Raw genomic sequence first — 19,055 nt, 5'->3', positions numbered from 1 at the left:
TCTTAAGATCCATGAAATTGGCAATAAAGATTTACTCTAAGAGGATGGGTTACATTCTCAGGAAACTTTTCATGGATTATTGAAAAACTGTACTTCGTCCTATTAGTGAGAAGGTATATAGTGAATTGTTGGCCCTGCTCAAAAACTTGACACTTTCTCCAGTCAGGGTATGCTGGAGGATCAGAGGATTCCAGAGGTGAGAGTCAGCCTTGGGAGAGGACAACTGCTCTTGTGATGTGTTTTACATTTGCTGAAAGTGTTTTCCCCTTAAGTAAGAGTCATTTATTTGTGTGATGGCATTGCTATTCGCTGTGAAAATACAAGTACCCTTAGAAAGGTCACTCGGTGTTCTTCCTGCCTGATTCATGATTTCTGCCTTCTAGGGCGGATTTTGCCAGAGGTTTATTTAAAGGAGCCAAGCTTTTAAAAAGAAAAATCTCTGAATGTTTCAACAGCATAAAGCTTAGATCATAAAACACCACATATTGTATGATTTCATTTACATAAAATGTCCAGAATAGGAAAATCTATAGAGACAGAAAGTCAATTAGTAGTTGCCAGGGACTGAGTGGAGGGGAGAGCAGGAGTGATAGTTAATGGGTACAGCGTTACTTTTTGGAGAGACAAAAGTGTTCTAAAATTAGATTGTGGTGATGATTGCACAACCCTGTAAATATACTAAAAACCTTGAATTGTACACTTTAAATGAGTGAATTGTATAGTATATGAATTATATCTCAACAAAGGAATTTTTATTGAAGTATAGTTGATTTACAATGTTGTATTAGTTTCAGGTGTACAGCAAAGTGATCCAGAATTTTCCAGATTTCCAAAGAATTTTCCAGATTCTTTTCACATATAGATTATTACAAAATATTGAGTATAGTTGCCTATGCTATACAGTAGGTCCTTCAAAAAAGAAATTTTTAAAAACACTTAAGAGAATGTGCTGTGTGTATATTAAATAACTTAAACAGAAGTTCTTTTACATTTATCCCAGTGATATTTATTTAATAAAAGCTTAGAATTATTTTGTTCAAAGCAATTTGACAGACTCAGCAAAGCAAACTGTTACAGGCTGTGGCAAAGAAGAGCTGATCTCCCCTTTGAGGAACCCACAATGAAGGAGGGGCAGGAGAGAGACACATAAATAACTCCGGAGGACAGAGGAAATATTCTGAAAGGCTCTGAGGATCTTTGCGGGTGAGCTCTGGATTTGACTTTGATAGGTAGGTATGAGGGGAGGGGACGGGGAACATATACGGAGCAGAGAAATGTCTCAGATCCTTTGCAGCTGAAAGAGACTTTCTTGGAAAGAGGACCCACTGAGAGCTTCTCTGGGGTGAGTTCAGGAAGCGATGAGCCAAAGAACATGTGGGCAGGTAGAGTCGATCCAGAGAAGGTTCTCGATCTGAGGGGGAGAATGTTGTCAGCAGGAATAGATCATGAAGCGATGCGACAGGATCAGGAGAGTTGAGCAGGGTCACTCAGCTTGTTGCTGAGACAGATCATGAACTCAGATCCAGTTTCCTAACTCTCGGTTCAGTCATCACTCCTCAGAAATGAATGACATAATACCTTTGGTGCCGTCCCCAGCAATGGCCACCAGTGGTCTTGGGAGACTGCAACCTAGTAGACAAACACAGTCTTTGGAAGGATGAAAGACAAAAGTCAAGGAGATGGCAAAGTAAGAAGGACCTGCCATTGGTCCTTTTCCTTACTTCTTCAACCTCTCCCTTTAGGATCAGAAGCACCCATGTTCCATTAACATCCACTCCTGCAAGTGTGGAGTAAAACCCACCTTGGCAGGAAAATGTCCCCTCCCACCCCTGTTCTCTAAGGGATGCCGCTGACCTGGTCTGCCCACTCTGGAACCTTGATTGCAATTAAAATTGGCTTCATGGAGGACAGCTTTCTTTCTTTAACAAAGCCTCAGATTTTTTTAAAAAATTCAGGTCTTTATAAAGACCCTCAAATAAGTAGAGATTGATTGAATCTATACTCTGGCAACGGACAATATAGAGGTAACTAGTTAACCCAATGGTTGACCCAAATAGTTGACCCAACCAAAATGTGTATGTACTAAACCTATAAAAATATTCCAAACAGTTCGAGAGTTAACTTTTAATCCCTCCTCACAGGGGATTTCACTGAGGTCACTGTGTCTGTGTTGGCCTGTCAGCATCTTCTCCTTTTCTTGCCCTGGATGTTTTCATTAAGTAATCCCCTACTAGACTTCATGATGTTTTTTAGCCATGCTTGTCGTCATCAGAATGGTTATTTCCGTGCACGAAGGCGTTTCATTAATTTCCCGTCTCCATCTGCAGTTGCCTGAAGTGCTCCTTTTAAGAACAGAGCCTTCATCAGTCGTGTCTCTGCCTTGGGCCAGTAAGTCTACATGGGGAGCAGAAGGCAAGTGTTTCCTCCCGGGGCTCACGTACTGCGGCGGCCCCCTGTTATCCAGGAAATTCTCCCTCCGCCCTCTCTCTCAGCTGATTCTTTGCTCTGTGCTGAGCTGTCCCCGTAAGCTCTCAGAGAAGTGGAGAGGATGTTTACGACTTCTAGTTTTAGTGCTACCTTAAAACAAATCTCCTATCCTGCTCAGAAATCCTTGGTGTTTGCTGTTGAACCTGCTCTGTGTAGGCTCTGCTCAGCTTCTGCTCTTGGTGTGGGCATCTTTGCTCCCCGGGGTGGTAGACTTACATGCACCACAGGCACATGTGCCACTTCTGCTGTGGGGATTATTCCATTTAAAGGAAAAGCTGAAAAAGACAAATATCATATGATATCACTTATATGTGGAATCTTAAAAAAAAATGGTACAAATGAACTTATTTACAAAACAGCATAGAGTCACAGGTGTAGAAAACAAACTTATGGTTACCGGGGGGTGGGGGTGAGGTGGGGAAGGGATAAATTAGGAGATTGGGATTGACATATACACACTACTATATATATAGTAGATAACTAATAAGGACTCACTGTATAGCACAGGGAACTCTACTCAGTACTCTGTAATGACCTATGGGAAAAGAAACTAAAAAAAAAGTGAGTATTTGTAAATGTATAACTGATTCACTTTGCTATGTACCTGAAACTAATGCAACATTGTAAATCGACTAGACTCCAATAAATTAAAAAATAAATAAAGGAAAAGCTGAGAGGCTCTGGGAGGGCCCGCCTGGCCTCTCAGCCCACCTCTCCCCAGCCTTGATTTTGTACCTGAACTATTTCCTTCCTTCATCAGTAGATACATGCTAATATACTGCTATTACTGTAGACACCTAATTCATTCAAGCAGTGAATATTCCTGTCCATTTCTCCTCTCATGGTGGACGATCAAAAATTTGCACACTTATCTTTATTAAATAAAAGAACAGTGTACAGGTAACTTGCTCTCTAGTTCCATAACGTCACTCACCAAAGACTCTTTTCTTACAAAGTATTTGAATAGACTGGCTAATTCATGCTACGTGATCTTTTAAACTGCTTACCAATTTATCAAAATGGAAGGAATTCAAAACAGATGTTTTTAGAACATGCATTCTTCACAAACCAGGAAAGGATCCCTAACTCTGAGAGAATCTTAGATGTTTGAATGTTTTATCTGAACCTGTGATGATAACCATGATGATAAAACCTTCTTGTCACTCATTTTGTCAGATCAAATGACTTCTTTATGGTGACTGATAATCGAACAAGAGCAGCCTTGGCTAACCCCTTTCTTGACATTATCTCTTCCCATAAACACTAGTAGAGGGAAGTTCTGAATCCTTAAGGATGGTCATGTTCTTTGACTCTTCTGTGATTATTTCCACCAGTATTCTTGATCTTCAGTTAGACATTCCCAACAAATATACAAATCAATGCCTTTCTTGCCTTGTAGGTCAATTTATGGACAGCACTGTTACTTAAAATTATTTTATTGGCTTAAAGTGTCAAATGATTATAAACCTAGATTCCAAACAACGGAAATTTTCAAAAATTTTTGAAAGTTTAAATCGTCTTCCCCTCCTTCTTAAAGCCAATTATCTTGTGTTCACATTTTGTAAATTATTCATTCAACAAATATTAATATTCGATCAACTAGTGAAAACATAAGTGGCAGAAGCAGTTGATGGTCAATAAACAGATAAAGAGAAAATGCACAATTAAATACGGTATAAATGAAAAGATGCAATGGGATACTAATGGTGTGTGTGTGTGTGTGTGTGTGTGTCTATTAAGGTAGAGGGAGGCCTCTCGGAGGAGGTCATACTGAAGCTGAGGCTTGAAGAATGAACAGAAGGTAGACAAGCAGAGTAGGGGAGCAGGGTCCCGAGCAGAAGGAAGAGTAAGTACAAGGCCTTGAAGCAGGAAAGGGATTGGCATATTCAGTTAGAGAAAGGACTTCAGTGAGGCTGAGAGCAAGGGAACAGGTGGGACAAGATAGGAAAAGGGAAGAGGCCAGATCACATAGGCCATGAAAGAAGTCAAGATTTTATTGGAAACGTAATTTATTTGAGGTTGTCAAACGATAGTGTATCATGATTCAATTCGTGTTTTTAAGAAATTACTCTGGCTATCTTTTGGCAGGAAGCAAGAGTGGGAACAGGGAAGTCAGTTAGTACACTACTGCAGTGATCCAGGAAAGAGCGGAGAATGACTTATAGGTGGAGAGAAACTGCTGAAGATGAGAAATAATCAAGGAAGGAGAAATGGCAGGATTTGTTGAAAGTGGGAGAAAGAGGGAGGGAGGGAGGGAGTGTGACAGGGCCTTTCCCATTTAGCAACTGGATGGAGGATGGTACAACTCAATGAGATGAAGGGAAACCAGGAGAGGGAACATTCTGAGGTGGGCATTGGGTTGAGTCAAGAGTTTTATTTGGGAGACACTGAGTCGGAGGTGCCGGTGAGGAGAGTTCTGAATTCTAAAGTACGGTCATGCTCTAAGATTCTTCTGTGATTGTCTCCACCAGCATCTTCAATCTTCAGTTAAACAAGGGAAAAGGCAAGGAGGCAGTCTGATAAGTCAGGTGAATGTATGGGATATATGAGCTTAAAGGAGGGGCTTGGAGGAGTATTTAAATCATGGAAATAGATGACCTGCCCTGGGGAGAGGATATTGATGAAATTAGGGCTCCAGACTGAACCCTGGAAAACTCCAGCATTTAAAGAGGAGGAGAGAGAGAGAGACAGATTGGGAGTTTGAGATTGACATGTACACACTGCTATATTTAAAATGGATAACCAACAAGGACCTACTGTACAGCACAGGGAACTCTGCTCAGTACTCTGTAATAACCTAAATGGGAAAAGCGTTTGAAAAATAATAGACACATGTATACGTATAACTAAATGACTTTGCTGTACACCTGAAAGTAACACAACATTGTTAATCAACTAGACTCCAATATAAAATAAAAATTAAAAATTAAATTAAAGAGGAGAAGTCATCAAAGAAACCTGAGAAAGGGTGGCTGGAGAAGTAGGAGGGACACCAGGAGGATGTGAAGTCAGGAGAGTATTTTGAGAAGGTGGAGTTGATCATTCATTTCAAGAGGAGAAATTTTAATGAAGTGGTAGAAGCTGAAGCCACATGGAAAGTTGGGACAGCCCAAAGATCATTGGTTTTAAATGCTCTGTTTAGTCCAGCTGTGTATAAAGTTTGGGTTACAAACTAAAATTCCACAGACAGCACAAGTCCAAAAGTCAAGCAAAATGTCCAAGGTCCCGCAGGATCCTTCATTCCTGAAAGGAATAGAAGAACTTAGGCAGAACTTGTGAAGTAAAAGATTTGGCAACGTCTGTAGTAAATTTCAGTCAACAGATCAAAGAACAGGTTTTTATTCAAGTGGTTGGATTTATTTGCTGTTAAATATCTCTGCATAATATTTCTGTATAAATACACTATGAGTGTAACTATATTTGAACTATTCATGTGGGAGTTAACATGCAAAAATGAAGTTTTGTTCAAGTTATGATATTTACATGGTTTTTAAAAAATTATAATGTTATATTGCTATTTTATTATAGTTTTCTAAAAGAATGAAAAAAATCTATTTCATGTAACATGGAAAGAAAGGAACTCAGGTTTCTGTAGTTTCTGCTCAACAGGTATATATTTTTGGGCAGACGCGCACTCCCCAGGTCCCCAAGCCACACAGAGAGGCAGTGTGGGAGAGTCAGTAACAGGTATTCTTCATTAGCGTGTGCAATTCTTTTTCCACTGTTCCTTCAATATTACCAGATAACCAACCCATCACTCTAAAATCCATTTTTCATTTTATTTCCCTAACTTCTTCTAAGTAACAAGATCAGAACTGGCTATCAAGGCCGCGTTATTTATCTGCCTCATTTCCCACTGTGATTTTTGAACCTAAACATGATTCCGGGGGTTTGTTTCTCCGGGTGGCTGGACCACCATGGCTTCCCTGGCAGCTGTCCAAACCCCAGCTGTACTGGATTTGGGCGGAAATCCAGGGGAGCAGTTGCCTTAATGTTATCAGCTAATATTTTGTTACTTCATTATTGGCACCTTCCTGCCATGAGCCAGCAGAAAAACCTCAATTTAGTTCCTGAGGTCGAAGGTGGGATGGAGCAAGGGAAGAGAAGGGGCAGAAGAAACCTGGATCAATCTTCGCTGACCTCTCAGCCCAGTGCTCGCTGAGGTCAATCTCAACTTCAGCTTTTGTTTACTAAGCATTTGTTGGGATCTTTGGATGGTCACAGGGTTTGTTGCTGGCCAAATTCTTAAAGCAAGCCACTACTATTATCAATTATGAGAGACAAAACAGTGTCAGGATATGTGTCTTTTCGAAATACAAATAACCTGGAGAAAAGTAATAAGAATTGCCACTGCTTTTGTAAAATTCAGAAAACTTATACCCTGCTCCTCTGAGCCCCATTTAACACCTTTTACACATCTACCCACTCAGAGGAAACTGACAAGGTGAGAGGCATAGAGCTTTCAGATTAAAATTTATCTCAAGAAGTTTTTCCATGCTCCAAGGTAGACTTCTAGATAAATAAAATCTCCCTCTTTTAACTTTACAAAACTGTTTAAAGCACCTTTTCCCGCACTGTAGTCAAATTATTATTTCTTATTCCTTATTTTTAAATGTGTTTTATTTTAGAGCCAGCTACTTCTCCTCTCAGTTACTGTGACATCCGTTTATATTTGAAAGAATATAACCTAAGATCAGGCAGTAATGATATTATTTGAAAGGTGGGTCATTTACTTGCATTAAGAAAAGACAAATTTTTTTCAAATGGCATCTTCAGAATGTGTGTAAGCATCTTTAAGAAGCCACTCCATTATGACATTACAATTCTCTTTAATAACCTGATTTTAAAGCTCATTCCTTTTCCATGACATCTTTTAATGCTCCCTTTGCACAAAAGGTTCTCAGAAGGATGGAGAGAAAAAACACTTAAAAAAAAAGGTAAGATGTTACATAAAAGGGTGGTATAAAAGCAAAATGGCTTAGAATCTAGAGACCTAGATGAAGCCCTTCTGAGCCTCAGTTTCCTCTTCTGTATAATGGGGATAATAACAGTACTCACCTCCTAGAGTTATCATGAGGTGTGCGATAGATGTGGCTATCATTATCAGAAAGTTTTATTTGGCATTTGATCCTGATGAGTTTGCTTTGGGAGGATGATGCCCCAATTGGGAGTATAAGGATAACTCGAACCTGTAGGGCCGTACATGTATTTTTTGATTCTGTGACAAATTCACATTAGATATCCCAGTTTATAGGACATGAGAGAAATTTCAAAGCCTTTGTAGAGAAAGAAATCTTACCGAAGTCTTCTTAAAAGAAACATTCATTTATTAATTCAGCAAATATTTATTGAAACCTGCTATAAAGGAAGCATTGGGGTAGGTACTGGGGTGTGAGCTAAATAGTTTCTGATTTCATTGAACTTGGACTCATGGAGGAGATTGTGATTAATCAAATAACCACCAATAAATAACACAGTCTATAATAAAAGCTGTGAAGAAAAATTCTGATTTTTTAAATCTTGGAGAATAGAACAGATGTTGAAAAAGATACTTTGGAAGTGTAATTTTGCCATTTCTCAGTCTCAATCTCTTTCAAAATTGACAGTTATGATGTTAGTACTTGGGCTTCCTTGTTTGTGTGTGTGTTTGTTAAGAAAAACTGTACCAATTACAGCTTGAATTTTCAAAATTGGATTAAAACTTGGAATCATTAAAATGACAGATGGACGACTCTCTGAAGCTTCAATTTCATGTCATGGCCATGCACACATTTTCAAGGGGCAAGAAACTCCGGACAGGAAGCCTGGCTCAGAGCTGGGGAGTGGAGGCATGAGCACGGAAGGTCAAGGTTCCCAAGGCAGCTATTGAGCCCCCTTGATCAGGAAACCCTGAGTCAGAGCGACAAAAGGAGTGGGGCAGGACCAGAAGGGCTAGGTCATGGCACTCAGGAAAGCAAGCCTCCAGCGGTGCCCCTTTTTATGGGTTTTCACTTGTATTCAAAGAATTTATCCAGAAGGCCTTCCTTCTCTGAGTATTTTTCTAAAAGTAGGTCATGACCCATTCGTGGGGCACAGAATAAACTTAGTGGGTACTTACCGGCATTTAAAAAAATGAAATAGAAAAAATTAAGGTAGAAAATGTCAGTGTGCTCTCTCTGTAGTAAGGGTGAGGGGTTCTGTGTTTTGGGGTGTATGTGTACTAAGTGGGCTCTGGAGCTCGGAGCCTATCCAGTAGTGGGAGTTCTCTGAGGAACATCCTGTCCCCTACTTTTCTCAGGATACGGTCCTTGTTAAGTTCAAACCCTCTCCCAAGCAAGCTGGGCAGAGACAGGGGCCGCAGTGCAGAGCTCCTGCCCAGGCCAAGTGCAGGGATCAGTTCGAGCTAAAGATGGTGTCTGGATGTGGGGCTGGCCTGCAAAGGAACAATCCAGGAGAGATATCCCTTGGAAGGGAATGAGGTAGAGACCAGGTACAAGGCAAAGCTGCCACCTCCCCAGGTGGGAAGGAAAGGCATAGGTTGGAATTGCTTCTATTTGGCCATTTTTGATCTGCAAAACAAATCTGGCAGTCTCACAGACGAGACCAACAGGTGGGCTGGTCAGGCCTTAGAGAGGTCTCCTGAAGACACGGCCTCCTTTAGGACTTCGCCTTGAGTGGGAAAGGTGCTGATAGCAGAGACAATTGGATTAAACTGAGGGCTGACATCCATATTTTCTTTGCTGGGTTCTTTGCCCTTGAGCAACTGCTCTGGGCACCTGTCAGCTGCCTGTAACTGAAGCCTTTGTGTTTTAAACAAAGTAGGCTCAGAGGGAGCTTCCTCCTCTCCTTAGCACCTTTATGACTGACTGCTTTCCAAATAGTGTAAATGTTTTCAGTTTTATTTCCCCACTTGATAAGATACTTCTTTACCATAGTTAAAAAAATTAAGTTAACTTATGTAAGAACTTTTCCCAGAACGATAAAGGGGACACAATTTCTAACTTCAGATCTTCCCACATTGTTGTTTTTTTAAAAAATAACAGCTTTATTGAGATATAATTCACATGCCATAAAATTCCCCCATTTTAAAGTGTTCAATTCAGTGATTTTTCCCCCCAGGATTGTAAGATATTTTTTTCCAGTTATACATATACATGTATCTATTCTTTTTCAAATTCTTTTCCCATTTAGGTTGTTACATAATATTGAGCAGAGTTCCCTGTGCTATACAGTAGGTCCTTGTTGGTTATCCATTTTAAATATAGCAGTGTGTACATGTCAATCCCAAACTCCCTAACTATCCATCCCTCCCACCCTTCCCCCCAGTAACCATAAGTTCATTCTCTAAGTCTGTGAGCCTATTTCTGTTTTGTAGATAAGTTCATTTTTTTTTTAGATTCTGCATAAAAGCAATATTATATGATATTTCTCTTTCTCTGACTTACTTCACTCAGTATGACAATCCCTAGGTCCATCTATGTTGCTGCAAATGGCATTATTTCATTCTTTTTAATGGCTGAGAATATTCCATTGTATATATGTACCACATCTTCTTCATCCATTCCTCTGTGGATGGACATTTATGTTGCGTCCATATCTTGGCTATTGTAAACAGTGCTGCAACGAGCACTGGGGTGCATGTATCCTTTTGGACCATGTTTCTCCTGATAGAAAACGAAAAGGCAACACACAGAATGGGAGTAAATATTTGCAAACAATGTGACTGACAAGGGATTAGTTTCCAAAATTTACAAACAGCTCATGTGGCTTAATATCATCAAAACAAACAACCCAATTAAAAAATGGGCAGAAGACCTAAATAGACATTTCTCCAAAGAAGACATACAGATGGCCAAGAGGCACATGAAAAGATGTTCAACATTGCTAATTATTAGAGAATGCAGATCAAAACTACAATGAGGTATCACTTCACACCAGTGAGAATGGCCATCATCAAAAAGTCTACAAACAATAAATGCTGGAGAGGGTGTGGAGAAAAGGGAACTCTCCTACACTGTTGGTGGGAATGTAAATTGGTGCAGCCACTGTGGAGAACAGTATGGAGGTTCCTTAAAAGACTAAAAATAGGGTTGCCATATGATCCCACATTGTTTTGAGGTGACAGAGAAAATTCTCAAAGAAAAAGGAACGGATAATTGGTCTTCCTTAGAGTTCTTAGAGCATTCCAAAGAGGACTCCTTGAGGACAAAAGGGGAGGAAAGTCAAGGGGTGACTTTGTATGACAGTGTGGTCACTTTCTGCTGAAAGTTATCAGCTGGTGCAGAGGCGGGGAGAGAATAGGCTTGTCCCTGGGATATGGACAGATAAGACACGGGGGAAGAAAAACTACTGCAGCCATGAAAGATGCCAGCTTTCACGGCAGGTGTGAGTGCTGAGGGGCAGGGCTGGTTGTCTACGGAGGCTCAGAGAGGAAGGAGAGTCTCCATCCAATGACCCAGAATGTGGCGGAAACCATAAAGACGGAGACGGCAGATCTCAAGGATCACCATCCTTTTCTTTTCTCTCTTAAAAAAATTTTATTGGTGTATAGTTGATTTACAATGTTATGTTATTTTCTGCTGTACTGCAAAGTGAACCATTTGTACATATACATACATCCACTCTTTTTAAGAATCTTTTCCCATATAGGTCATTACAGACTATTGAGTAGAGTTCCCTGTGCTATACAGGAGGTCCTTATTAGTTATCTATTTTATGTATAGTAGTGTGTATATGTCAATCCCGATCTCCCAATCTATCCCATCCCCTCCCCTTTCCCCTCTCGTAACCATAAGTTTGTTTTCTACATCTGAGGATCACATTTCTTTGAAATGACCTACCCGATACTTGCTACTTCAGCCTAAGTCTCTGATCTACTCTTCAAGAATGTGAGTTCTTCCACAAGCTTTCCTTGGTCAAGTCTGAAGGCCTATTTACTTCACATGTGGAGAAAGAGAGAGGGAGAGAGACGTATCTTTAAAACTCTAACATAAAGCTTTTATGTTGTAGAAAAAGTGTGTGCCTGGAAATGAGACAGACCTGGGTAGCACTGTTTAAAATTCTCACCTCAGACTAGCTCTGAGTCCTTGGGTAAGATAGTTAGCGAGTTAGGCAGCTCAAAGAGCTGCAGTTTCTTAACCTGAAAATAAGGGAAATAATACTTCTTTTGTAGGGTTGTTGTAAGGATCACATAAGATAAAGTGTATAAAGTGCAAGGCCGTTGCTGGGCATTCAGTAAATGAAGTCGGTATGTATGTTATTATCTTTCCATTCCAGGAAGCAGTTAAAGGGCAACCACAACAGAATCTGTGACTCTTTTAGAGCACCAGTGTTGATCATAATATAAACATTTGGGGCACATTTACAGAATTATAATTCAAGATGGGGTCTTTTTAAAGGCTTTCATGAGAGTGTTGCATGAAGTTGTTTAGACAGTTACGTTAAAATCCCATGTCAAAATAAAAGGAAACATATCCAGTTTTAATTCTTCAGTGAGTCTCAAATCTAAGAATTATCTAAGCACTTTGCTTTTCTTCCTTTCCACTTCTGCTGTGTAACCTTCGTCTGTTTTATTTAATTTTGGCTTCTCTAGTATGGTTAATGTGAGCAAGTTTTGGAACAAGGGCTTAACAATTATAGACATTTTAGACTCAGAGCTAAAACATACCTTGGGGATTATCCAGTGTAGTATTTTCCAGATGTTACTCATTCAAGAATAACATGTCACTATTTTATGGCATATCCTCATAGCATTTACTTAATATTTTTCTTTATGTTTTCTGGCTTTTAAAAAAACGTAATACCTACTTTACTTCTAAGCAGTAATATTCACAAACATCACAGGTTTTTATAAGCTAGTAAATAAATACATGACTTCAAGCAATTATCCACATACCACCTAAAATCATCTCCTCTACATCCAGTGCCATGGGTAGCACACTTGGGTAAACACTGATCCCATGCACCCCTCACTTTATAGATGAGAACACTGAGACCCAAGGCAGGGAGGTGATTTGCCCTGTGTCTCTCTGTGATGGCAACTCCAATAAGAGTCTTGGTACGATGAAGAATTTGGTAATTAAAAACCATCTAGGTATTTCATTTGGACCAACTCTCCCTTTCCATATTTCCCATCTACTCCCCAAGATCCAAGAGAATAGGCAAATTAAGGATTAACCTTGGTGACAGAGAAAACACTACTTATTGTATGTACCCCCTTCAAAAAAAGCATGGAGATGGGTCAAACGACAGAGAATTAGATCTGTAACTTGTTTCTCTCTTAAAACAACTATAAAAGTCATCTGGGGCTTCCCTGGTGGTGCAGTGGTTGAGAGTCCGCCTGCCAATGCAGGGGACACGGGTTCGTGCCCCGGCCCGGGAAGATCCCACATGCCGCGGAGCGGCTGGGCCCGTGAGCCATGGCCGCTGAGCCTGCGCGTCCGGAGCCTGTGCTCCGCAACGGGAGAGGCCACAACAGTGAGAGGCCCGCGTACCGCAAAAAAAAAAAAAAAAAAAATCATCTGAACACAGCAAAAGCTGAAACACGTTTCCCTCTTTGCTTATACCTGTTGATGGAGTTTATTCTTACTGATCAGATTCAGGTCAGCAGTACTGGCCTCCTCCTGACCCTGAATGCCTTGTTCATTGAAACCCAAGTGTTAGTTCCTGTTTGCACCATTGAACCTTGTGAGGGAAGGTATTTCTATTCTCCAGAGAGTGAACAATAAGCCACTGTATGTTTGGCCTCTACAGTTCATTTCTTCATGTTTTCATTAGTTTTATTCATAAGATTCTATTAGAGTCAATTGTTAAATTGCTGGAAATGTCCCCAACGAAGGACAAAAAGGTTCTTCTATAAAACAAGAACAGCCCATCCCCTGCCCAGACTTGAAGGACCATAAATTAGTGTAATAAATTGTAGAATATAAGCAAGTAACTTTTCTTCTTACTCTCCTAGGGGCCTGGGATTTGAGAGTCCACGTCTGAAAGTAGGTCAGTAGCATAATAATAAAAAAAAAAATCCTACTAAATACAAGTTGAAGTTCATTGCTTTGAAAGATTGTAGTCCCATCTAGTTAAATCAGAGTCCACTATGTTCATTTTGATGGATTCAGGTTATGGTACATAACCTGAAGTAATTGAAATGATTGTTATAAAGGTTAATAATATCTCCTTTGAGGTATTCCTCTTTTTTAAAAGTTCTCCTTCCACTTCTGGAGGTTATGGTCCGAAGAACATTCCTCAGTTTATTCTCAGGGTTTCATTTGACACAACTCCATTGTAGCGTCACATTTCTCTAGTGTTTTGAAGATCCTAGAATCCCTTCCTTTCTATTTTGAATTGAAGGAAGCATTTGAATATAAATTTATTTTAATTTGTTATCACAAAAAGCACATTATCCAAAAAGGTGCAAAATTTGAGAGCATGCCTGATTATGTAATTTCTAGCCAAGAACATAAAGGGAAATAAACCACTTAATATTTATTAAGAATTAAGGGGCTTCCCTAGTGGCGCAGTGATTGAGAGTCCGCCTGCTGATGCAGGGGACACGGGTTCGTGCCCCAGTCCGGGAAGATCCCACGTGCCGCGGAGCGGCTGGGCCCATGAGCCATGGCCGCTGAGCCTGCGCGTCCGAAGCCTGTGCTCCGCAACGGGAGAGGCCACAACAGTGAGAGGCCTGCGTACCGCAACAAAAAAAAAAAAAAAAAGAAAAAAAGAATTAAGTATTCGGGGGGTTAGTCACTAACAAAGACAAAAACACGCGATGCTATGTCGAGTGAGAAATTTGAGCATATTCATTGGAGCAAGCCTTAATCTTTTATGAATAGTACAATTTAAAATAAAGCAACATGAGGGAAATTACAATAGAATGAAGAAAAGAGGCAATTTTCAGGAATTATAATGTATTGAAAACACATGCCAAATACTTCCCTCAATACTGATGAATGGGATCAAGCCATATTCTATCTGATCTTCTCATTGTTTTTCCATCCTACATTCTAACAAAGTCTGAAAAAAGCAATGTAAGGAGGTAGGGATGGAAATGTTGCAAAAATATTTGTTTTATAGTACAATGGATGTTTATCTTATTTTAAATTAAAACTTCCCTAACAGACAGCTTCTTAATGGCCCGCATGCACTCCCCTCCCCCCTCCTCTCTTGTAATTTTTGCCCACAGCATTCCCCTAAAACTGCTAGAGTGGCTTTTGCTGTTCTTGGAATTTTAAAAAACAAATGGCCAACCATCTCTCTAACGTGCTGGTGGAGTGTTCCCGGAACAGTTATTAGGCCCTCTATTACACATCAATGCCTAGTTCATTCCACGAACTTCAAGACAATGTCCCAGCTGCTTATTTGCCTTTAGCACTTTTCCCTGCAAACTCAGAAACCAGCTGCCATTTCCTTTATACCCTTAAAATGAGGTGGGAGTGTGTAAAATGATGAAGGGCCCCATCCCTCCCCATTGCACCCGTGGAAGAATTTCTTTAGGAACTGAGGGAACTTCCAGGGGCACTGCCCCTTCCTGGGCTGCAGCCCCAGCCAATGGCACCTGCAGAGTCTCACCTTGCTGTGAAGGAGAACACACCTGCCAGGCTATGTCAGCCCTCTTCGTCACTTGCATTTAAAACCAAGGCAGAGGAGACTCCTGATTTGGAATCAAGAATCATGTTCTGACAGTGCCCTTGTGAACTGTGTAATTTTAAGTAAGCAACACAGGAACATTACAATAGAGTGAAGAAAAAAGGTAGTTTGGGGCATTATAATGTATTGAAAACATATGGCAAAAACTTCCCTCAATGCCGTGTATGGAATCAAACCTCTCTGCTTATCCTTCCGGCCCCTTGAGCTGGACATGCTTTCCATCCACTCCTTGGACCCTTATCTGGACACTTGGACTCCAAGCTCTGCCTTCTTGCCAACTCAGGACCCTTAGTTTCAGTAGCTATTTGCCTGCCCAGAGGCCCCATTTTGTCATTCCCTCTTGGTCATTCAGAGTCCCCACTCTGCTTGCTCCTGTGTGTGGCCCCTTCACGGTCTACTAAGCCAGGTCAGCCAAGACAGCGTCACCCTGGGACATCCTCCATCCTGGTTCTCTGTAGTCTATGCTTCCCCCCACCTCCTGCAATCTTGCACTGACTCCACTCCAGTTCCCAAATTCATGAAGTAAGGAATCCAAAAGTAGATTAAAATTCTGGCCCCAACTAAAAAAAAAAATGTAATTTTGTTAAAAATGTGAAAAATGTAAAGTACTTAGGTAATCAATATTCTCAAAATTTATCATTTACTCAGAGGAATTGATAGTTTAAGCCAATAAGTATTTCTTAGTACCGTGTTCTGGAGGGAAAGCGTTCATATCTTCAGTTTGAGGGGAGAAAGTAGAGAGAGGGTAGCAAAGTGAAAAATGTGAAAAGGGCTGGAACATGGGACCAATGGGAAAGATGAAAGGATGGATTTATTTGTGAGAAGAAATTATTTTGCAACTTCTTGACTCCCTTTAAGAATGTGATGTTACTACATGAGCATTGGATTGTATTGTCCTATTGTCCTCTCATTTCTTTTGTTCAATGAATTCTACTGATCCACCCCCCAATAAAGGAATGTGAAGAGAATTTATTCATTCTAGTGCTTACTGAGGGTGGGACAGGCAGTGGCTTAAAAGCCATATCACGAAGATAAGGAAGATCTTCTTGAGAGTCACCAGACCAGTATTTCCCAGCACCCTTATTTCCTCTCCTGTCATCAGCATGGCCCAGGTCACATTGTCTAAGGATAAGTAATTGACTGTTCCCACTCTGAGGCCCAGTAAGTCCACTTTGAAGAACATACTCCAAGGACAAATAAAAAAGTAACTTCCACAAACTCGTTCATAGCAGCATTATTCATATCCTTCAAAGGTTGTGATATCTTTTAGGGGTCAGTCCAACCCATAATCCCTCTTCTCTAGGAATTCCTCCCATTTCCTACCCCATGTGTGTAGTGGATAATCCCACCTCCTGATCTACAGTTCAACCAGGAACAGATTTAATGCAAGCTAGCATATGGAACTGGAATGCAAAACTGCAGGTCAGTCTCTGTAGTGGATGGTCAGGGTGGTAAAGTGAACTAGGCCATGGGATAACTCTATTCCCCTATAAGGAAAGATAATCAGGGTAAGAGAAGAAGAATGAAGCACATTCACCAAGAAACATGGAGATAAATAAAGGATGGACGGACAAATTTCTGGCTTCTTCTAGATGCCCAAACTGAATTTTTTCCCTTTGACTCCACGATACACCCCTCTATCTTTGTAATAACCCTTTCAACTTCAAGTAACTTCAATCACTTTTTTGTTGCTTATAACAGAGTCTTAACTGAGACACAACAATAAAAAATCAGAAGCAATTCAACCCCAAATAAGAAAATTATTAAATGAATTGCTATCTGTTAACATAATTGAGTATCTTTTAAAGTGATGAGGTTTCAAATTGTTTACATGAAAAACATGCAGGCCATAAAGCAAAATGAACATATTGCTTGCAACTTTTAAATTGTAGATTTAGTCAACAAGGACTGGACGATTATACAAAGAAATGTAAACACTTACTAAGTGTATGGGATTTTTTGAAACACTGTTTATATAATATCTTTAAAATAAAATTTAGACCACTGACTTTTTTTTTTAATTATTTATTTATTATTTATTTATTTATTTATTTATTTATGGCTGAGTTGGGTCTTTGTTGCTGGGCACTGGCTTTCTCTAGTTGCATCGAGTGGGGGCTACTCTTCGTTGCAGTGCACGGGCTTCTCATTTCAGTGGCTTCTCTTGTTGTGGAGCACAGACTCTAGGCGTGTGGGCTCAGTAGTTGTGGCACACAACTTAGCTGTGGTGCACGGTTTAGTTGCTCCGTGGCACATGGGATCTTCCCGGACCAGGGCTCAAACCCATGTCCCCTGCATTGGCAGGCAGATTCTTAACCATCGCTCCACCAGGGAAGCCCTAGACCACCGACATTTTGAAATAGTGATTTAATAGTACCCTCAAATCTTTCCCAGCATATTCATTATTCTGATACCGATATTTCCCATCAGTCTTCGCCTGAAATACAGAAGTTGTTCTTGAGTCTTTCTTTTCTCCAAGGAACCTTTTATTGGGAAATGGTATTTAGAAGTCACAATTCTGGGTGTGATTTTAAAATCATCCTTGCTTTTATTTATTTATTTATTTATTTAACATCCTTGCTTTTAAATAGAGGATGGAATAAAAGCAAGTTGAGTGGAATTGGAGAAACTGGTTAGCAGGTGGTGTGGTAATCTACTAACTACCAATAAAAGGAATCAGGGCTCCTTGGAGAATAAGCTGCTTACAAGTCTGGGGCAAGAAATGTGAAAGACTAGCCTGGAACATCTTGCTGTAAGATAACAGTGAAGCCATCTAAGACTACTGAGAACATGTCAAAAGGATTCAAGAATCAATGGGAAAAGATGCCCACTGGCCCCACATGGGATAATCATATACTGGTAAAAATAATAATTGCAAGAGATTGAAACAGATTAAGGTAAAACTAACAATGATATATATATATAACAATGATATATATATATATATATAAAACTAACAATGATACATATATAACAATGATATATATATAACAATGATATATATATATAACAATGATATATATATATATATTAAAAAAAAAAAACCTTTGAAGGATACTAGATGATAACTTATGTAGAAAATCCCAAAAATCATTTTTAAAACTCTTGAAACTGATTCGTGATTTTAGTGAAGTTGCAGGATACAAGGTTAATATACAAAAGTCAACTGCTTTCTTATATACCAGCAATGAGTTTGAAATTAAAAACACAATGCCATGTACATTAACACCAAAAGAAATACTTAGGTATAAATTTAACAAAGTATGTTCAAGATCTGTATATAAGGAAAACTACAAAACTCTGATGAAAGAAATGAAAGATCTAAATAAATGGAGAAATATTTCACATTCATGGGCAGGAAGACCCAATATCGTCAAGAAGACTCAAGATGTCCGTTCTTTTCAACTTAATCTATAGATTCAACACAATCCCAATCAAAATCTCTGCCAGTTGTTTTCTGAATATCAACAAACTGATTATAAAGTTTATATCTTTTTGATGCTAAGGAACCTACTCATTATTTTGAAAACTGGTAAATAAAGGGAAAGAGTAAAGCAAAAGTGAAAGCAAATAAGATATGTCACTTTTCAGATTAAAACCTTTCAGCTGTTTCAAATTGCACTTTATTCATTTATTTTTTAGAACTTTAATGTAACTTTTTTTTTTCTTGGCCACCATGTGGCTTGCAGGATCTTAGTTCTCCCACCAGGGATTGAACCCACACCCTTGCAGTGAAAGTGCGGAGTCTTAACCACTGGACCACCAGGGAATTCCCTCAAATTTCACTTTAAATAAAAAACAACCTGTAAATGTTGTGCTTGATCTGCCATCTTCTAACCACACTCATCTTATTTTGTGCTACTTAACTTCTTGATTATGATGTTCCAGTCATAATAACCCTCAAATAAACTCTGTTTTTTCCTATCCTAGGCTGACTCCTCATGCTT

The sequence above is a fragment of the Lagenorhynchus albirostris genome, chromosome 4 (assembly GCF_949774975.1).
Source record: "Lagenorhynchus albirostris chromosome 4, mLagAlb1.1, whole genome shotgun sequence".
NCBI classification, from domain to species: domain Eukaryota; kingdom Metazoa; phylum Chordata; class Mammalia; order Artiodactyla; family Delphinidae; genus Lagenorhynchus; species Lagenorhynchus albirostris.
Note: the sequence above shows the minus strand (reverse complement) of the source record.